Raw genomic sequence first — 7,452 nt, 5'->3', positions numbered from 1 at the left:
AGGTGTGGTAAACGAGAATATGCTTGTTCCAAGGTGTGGTAAACGAGAATATGCTTGTTCCAAGGTTTGGTAAACGAGAATATGCTTGTTCCAAGGTGTGGTAAATGAGAATATGCTTGTTCCAAGGTGTGGTAAACGAGAATATGCTTGTTCCAAGGTTTGGTAAACGAGAATATGCTTGTTCCAAGGTTTGGTAAACGAGAATATGCTTGTTCCAAGGTTTGGTAAACGAGAATATGCTTGTTCCAAGGTTTGGTAAACGAGAATATGCTTGTTCCAAGGTGTGGTAAACGAGAATATGCTTGTTCCAAGGTTTGGTAAACGAGAATATGCTTGTTCCAAGGTTTGGTAAACGAGAATATGCTTGTTCCAAGGTTTGGTAAACGAGAATATGCTTGTTCCAAGGTGTGGTAAACGAGAATATGCTTGTTCCAAGGTTTGGTAAACGAGAATATGCTTGTTCCAAGGTTTGGTAAACGAGAATATGCTTGTTCCAAGGTTTGGTAAACGAGAATATGCTTGTTCCAAGGTTTGGTAAACGAGAATATGCTTGTTCCAAGGTGTGGTAAACGAGAATATGCTTGTTCCAAGGTGTGGTAAACGAGAATATGCTTGTTCCAAGGTGTGGTAAACGAGAATATGCTTGTTCCAAGGTTTGGTAAACGAGAATATGCTTGTTCCAAGGTTTGGTAAACGAGAATATGCTTGTTCCAAGGTGTGGTAAACGAGAATATGCTTGTTCCAAGGTGTGGTAAACGAGAATATGCTTGTTCCAAGGTGTGGTAAACGAGAATATGCTTGTTCCAAGGTTTGGTAAACGAGAATATGCTTGTTCCAAGGTTTGGTAAACGAGAATATGCTTGTTCCAAGGTGTGGTAAACGAGAATATGCTTGTTCCAAGGTGTGGTAAACGAGAATATGCTTGTTCCAAGGTTTGGTAAACGAGAATATGCTTGTTCCAAGGTTTGGTAAACGAGAATATGCTTGTTCCAAGGTTTGGTAAACGAGAATATGCTTGTTCCAAGGTGTGGTAAACGAGAATATGCTTGTTCCAAGGTGTGGTAAATGAGAATATGCTTGTTCCAAGGTTTGGTAAACGAGAATATGCTTGTTCCAAGGTGTGGTAAACGAGAATAAAAGCTGCAATATTTTGGCTCCTGGTTAAAGTGTGTTCCTTCCATATTATGGAAGCGTTCATAGGATATTATGGAAGCGTTCATAGGATATTATGGAAGCGTTCATAGGATATTTTGGAAGCGTTCATAGGATATTATGGAAGCGTTCATAGGATATTATGGAAGAATTCATACGATATTATGGAAGCGTTCATAGGATATTATGGAAGCGTTCATAGGATATTATGGAAGCGTTCATAGGATATTATGGAAGCGTTCATAGGATATTATGGAAGCGTTCATAGGATATTATGGAAGCGTTCATAGGATATTATGGAAGCGTTCATAGGATATTATGGAAGCGTTCATAGGATATTATGGAAGCGTTCATAGGATATTATGGAAGCGTTCATAGGATATTATGGAAGCGTTCATACGATATTATGGAAGCGTTCATAGGATGTTGAGCAAAAGACTGTTTATACAAGAAAGTTTTGACGCTGATGCATATCATTAGCCTTCAACTGTTAGTATTGTTGTTGTTGTTGTTGCAGGTGTTGTTATTGTTGCTCCAGGTTATGGCGTTGCTACCTTTGTTGTAAAAGATGGTGCTGCAGTTGTCGTAGCAGGTGGTGCCGCTATTTAGAAGTTATTGCAGCAGGTGGTGTCGCTATTACAGTAGATGGTGGCGTTGCTGCTGTTGTTGCAGCAGTTGTTGTTGTTGCCGCTGCAGCATTAAAAATGAACATCAAAATGGTATACAATACCGACAGGTTGTTAGGTAAGACACATATGCAACAGTTAGACAACTTTATTCCGAAACGTTTCGCCTACACAGTAGGCTTCTTCAGTCGAATACAGAAAATAGGCAGGAACAGTAGAGATGTGAAGACGATGTAATCAGTCCATCACCCTTGTAGTCGTAGAATTTGAGGTTGTCAGTCCCTCGGAATAAAGTTGTCTAACTGTTGCATATGTGTCTTACCTAACAGCATTAAAAATAACAGTTTATTTGATCCAACTTTGTAAATATTTAGATTACTTAGCTTAGTGCCTCGCAGCTGCTGCTCCACATATCTCTCGGTTATTATTATCATTATTATTATTTATTTTTAATTAGTATTAGTATTATTTATTAATATTATTTATTTATTTATTATTATTATTCGTATTATATTCACTAGGAAGCTCTAAGACCATAGGGAATATAAAGCGCCTAGTTTGATCCATGGAAGAAAAACGTAGCTCCAGTTCCTTGGACCAAGAAATCTTCACCAGCATCAAGAGTCATCCCCCGCCCCTCCTTGAAAGTGTCCACATGTTCTCCAGACGAGTGTTCGTGTAGCGCTGTGTTAGTACACTCTAGTTAGTACACTTTAGTTATTACACTTTCGTTACGGACATAAATTACCTCGTGTATCTCCAGATTTTATGAAGAAATGCTGCAGCAGTCCTCATAAATAATGCATGCTGTCACTGTTGTTGATATTATACTGCCTTGTACCATGCTGTCACTGTTGTTGATATTATACTGCCTTGTACCATGCTGTCACTGTTGTTGATATACTGCCTTGTACCATGCTGTCACTGTTGTTGATATTATACTGCCTTGTACCATGCTGTCACTGTTGTTGATATTATACTGCCTTGTACCATGCTGTCACTGTTGTTGATATTACCGCCTTGTACCATGCTGTCACTGTTGTTGATATTATACTGCCTTGTACCATGCTGTCACTGTTGTTGATATTATACTGCCTTGTACCATGCTGTCACTGTTGTTATTATACTGCCTTGTACCATGCTGTCACTTGTTGATATTATACTGCCTTGTACCATGCTGTCACTGTTGTTGATATTTTACCCCCTTGTACCATGCTGTCACTGTTTATATTATACTACCTTGTACCATGCTGTCACTGTTTATATTATACTACCTTGTACCATGCTGTCACTGTTGTTTATATTATACCGCCTTGGACCTTGCTGTCACTGTTGTTTATATTATACCGCCTTGTACCTTGCTGTCACTGTTGTTTATATTATACCGCCTTGTACCTTGCTGTCACTGGTATTATGATGTCACTGTTTATATTATACTACCTTGTACCATGCTGTCACTGGTATTATGATGTCACTGTTTATATTATACTACCTTGTACCATGCTGTCACTGGTATTATGACGTCACTGTTTATATTATACCGCCTTGTACCATGCTGTCACTGGTATTATGACGTCACTGTTTATATTATACCGCTTTGTACCATGCTGTCACTGGTATTATGACGTCACTGTTTATATTATACCGCCTTGTACCATGCTGTCACTGGTATTATGATGTCACTGCCGCCTAACGTATATTCACAGGTAACCAGACACGCTGCTTACTGCACACTTAGACTTTGATCGTAAGTATTTTTACCAAAGTAAGGAAGCATTGCCTGTCACTGCCACCACTGTCGTCCTTGTCACTGCCACCAGTGTCGTCACTGCCACCAGTGTCTTCCCTATCACTGTCGTCCCTGTCACTGCCATCAGTGTCGTCCCTGTCACTGCCACCACTCTCGTCCCTGTCACTGCCATCACTCTCGTCCCTGTCGCTGCCACCACTGTCGTCCCTGTCACTGCCACCAGTGTCGTCCCTGTCACTGCCATCACTGTCGTTCTTGTCACTGCCACAACTCGTCCCTGTCACTGCCACCACTGTCGCGCCTATCACTGTCGTCCCTATCACTGCCACCACTGTCGACCGTGTCACTGCCATCACTGTCGTTCTTGTCACTGCCACAACTCGTCCCTGTCACTGCCATCACTCTCGCTCCTGTCACTGCCATCACTGTCGTGCCTGTCACTGCCACCACCCCCACTATAACTACTACTTTTGCTGTTCGTGCTGCTACAGCTGCAACAGAGTACTAACCTCAGTCTTGTTACCTAGAAGTTTGTTCCATTCATCTACAATTCTTTTGCCATAACCAGTATGTCTTTATCCTATCTTAGTGAGAATTCTAACTTTTCATTATATTCTTTAAATTTATTCCAAGGTTTCAATTTCCACTCTTCTATTGTATCCTCCTAACACTACAACTATCTAAGGAATGTTAGTTACATTAGTTACATTAAACATATCTTCGTAGGAAAGATTTCTGGGAAATGGGATTGAATTGGTCATTTCTTTGTGTGTATGTGCTTCACCGTATTTATTTCCCTTTTATATTATGGGGACCAGAACTGCGCCACGTATGTTGTAAAGGAGACGTTACCATTGATGTGCAATGTGGTGTTATAACTTTACCAGTTGGTAGAGTCTTGGAGAATGGGAGGTAATCAGGTCTTATCTGAGGGTGGGAAGGGTAACGCTAAGTCTTTTAATGAAGACCCATTCACCATCATGGAGCCGCTCCTCTTGATGAATTATCCAGGGTAAGAGTGGAGGCTCGTTAGCAGAGTATGTTGCACTGACCTCGCTAGTATTAGTGCCAAGTTATGTACGAGTATGTAAGACTAGACACTGCCTCAAACTTCACAACACTTATAACATGACAATATAACAACATTGATACACACCTTTATATTATCGTAATCCTGGCGTGTTCCTTCCTTTTATTGTACTGGAGTGCTGCTGACGCTGCTACTGCTGTTCCTGTTAGTCTTACTACTACTGCTGCTGCTGCTGCTGCTGCTTCTTGCATTTTTCAGCTGATACTGCTGAATTAAGCATTACTACAACTGTATTCAACACTGCTGTAATTTTTCATGGGCTGCTTTAATTTTTAAAAATATCACAAATCATATTGCTGGTCGAACTAGTATTTGTGCGAAATTCCAACCTTCCACTTTTGTATAATTCAGTTGTAACCTTCATAGCATAGTATTGGCAAATTAATCTTGGCATTCCAACGGATTTCGAGGCATTGGGACAACGTGTCAGTGTTCAATAACACCAGCAACATTGATCAGTGACGCAGACAGCGCGTGAGTACCGTGAAAATTCCCACTGGGCAAATATAAGGCTCGATCGTCATGATATATGTAATTCCCGATGGAATGATTGGACTGGACTACGTACTGAAGGTAAAAGCAACGGCATTAATATAACAAGATTCCAACTCATAGATGGAGTCGCCAGCAAGGTTGCAATGATCTGATCATGATTTCCACTGTCTGACTAGAGCTACTGGCTAGAGTAGCACTGCATAGATGGAGACATCATGACCACATCTGTGGGTTTATACCCATAGCTGTGGTCATGTGGTTGAGTTTTATCAAGTCATGACTTAATAAATCTCTTTCCTGAGCGAAACGTAGCCCTAATAGTCTCTTGTTTTGGATGTTATATCTTAATTCCCTGACATTGCCTGGTCAGGAACCCATCCCTTTCGCTAGGTTGGTATTGCTTGATCATCATCCCTATTGCCTGGTTAGAGCTCCGAACTAGATGGGTATCATCCTTTTCCCAAGTTGGATTCCCCAGACATTAATCTGGTCAGGAAGGTTTAACACCCCATCTTTCATCGTTACACTTGGTCCTTGAAGGCAGTGCTCAGGCCTGAGTAATTCTGTCACCAAGACGTCTTCATCTATCACCTGTGGCCAGGTGAGGCTGCAAGTCATCTGACTCAGTGACGCGTTGACTCGTGTTAAAATGTGTGTTTGTTAGGTTTAAGGGCTTTTGGCTGCACACGGGTTATTAAGGTCGTAATTCATATGTACGGTAATATCAAGAATATTTTAAAACTTAAAATAGTGAATTAAGTAAACTTTCAGTGTGTATACACTGAGATACACACTTGTGCATGTCTATACCCTGAACGTGTGTTGCCAAAATAATACCATTTTTTACATAAGTGATTTTACAAGCTTACTAGTTTACATCCTTATCTCATGTTAAAACTTAGCCTTAGTTCACTAAAGTATACGACCAACCCCTCGGGTTTAGACCCACAACAGCTGACTAACACCTGTTTACCTATTTTCCTGTTTGCCTATTTCTCCGCTCGCCTCAGGATCGAACCCGGGTCCTTGAGTTGTGAGGTGAAGGCGCTACCACAGCGCTACGAAGCATCTCGTAGTTGCACAAGCAGGAGTGTCAACTCTCAGGGCCACACGTGAGGAGTATGAAGAAGAAAAAAAATTGTTGTATTTTTCATGTTTATTGGTATATAGCGTGTTCGCGAGGACTTTATCATCAAGCACTGACATGACAAGGAAAAAATAAATACCGCTGAGTAAATACAACAGGGAATGAAACGCAATGCAGCCAAGTTGAGGGGCGTGGCTAACAGGAGGGGCGTGGCTAACAGGAGGGGCGTATCTAACATGAACAGCGTGAATAGCAGGAGGATTATGGTTAACAGAAAGTGTGGCTGACAAAAGGGGTGTGGCTAACAGTAGGGACGTGACTAAAAGGAGTGATTTACTTAATATTAAGAGAGTAACTAGCTGGGATATTGTAGTTAACAGAAAGAGCTACTAATGATTGAAGTGTGGGTAACATGAGGTGGTGTGGGTAATAGGAGGGGCGTGGTAAATGGGAGAGACTTGGGTAATGGGAGGGCCGTGGCAGGAGGGGAAGGTACAAGTCAACAACAGTGGTTGGTAGCAAGAAAATGATGCAGCACCCTAGTAGCAACTACCCACCCACGTCTGTTGAGATGCCAGGCTTCTTTTGTGACAAGACGTTCTTTACAAGACTTGGCAGCATCCATCGCTAGTCTTCTTTTTCTTTTTTCTTGTTTTCTTCTTCTTTTCTTGTTCTACTTCTGCTTCTTCTTCTGCTTCTTCTATTTCGTCTTCTTCTCCTTCTTCTTCTTCTTCAACTTGTTGTGTTTGTTTTTGTAACTTGCTCTAAGTCTTCAAGGTTTTGATTATTGTAAGAATATTGGAACGAACACGCATTTAATTTATAAGGCGATTATCACTGCTCGAATCTACGACATGTGTTTTATTCAGTAAGAAGCCAGGGAATGTGTGATGTATTAGGTGACACCTGGCCGTGTATAACGTACTTAACAGAGGTTTGATCATGTGCAAAAGCCTGGCCATAGCATATCTGGGTTTTTTGAAGGTTTTTGACTATATCCGGTTTATTTGAAGAGATGTCAGGACAGTTTGCCGCATTTAAGAAGAAACCTTACTACGTCTAATGTATTTAGGAGATTTAGAATATAGAGATAGGTTTCGTTTACACGGACACACACACACACAGGGTAACAGGAATAATGAAAAAGCCAGGATGAGCCCATGGTTCACCCAAAGGTGCAGGGAGGCAAAAACCAAGTGTGCTAGGGAATGGAAGAAGTATAGAAGGCAAAGGACCCAGGAGAATAAGGAGA

Source organism: Cherax quadricarinatus, chromosome 32 (assembly GCF_038502225.1).
Source record: "Cherax quadricarinatus isolate ZL_2023a chromosome 32, ASM3850222v1, whole genome shotgun sequence".
NCBI classification, from domain to species: domain Eukaryota; kingdom Metazoa; phylum Arthropoda; class Malacostraca; order Decapoda; family Parastacidae; genus Cherax; species Cherax quadricarinatus.
Note: the sequence above shows the minus strand (reverse complement) of the source record.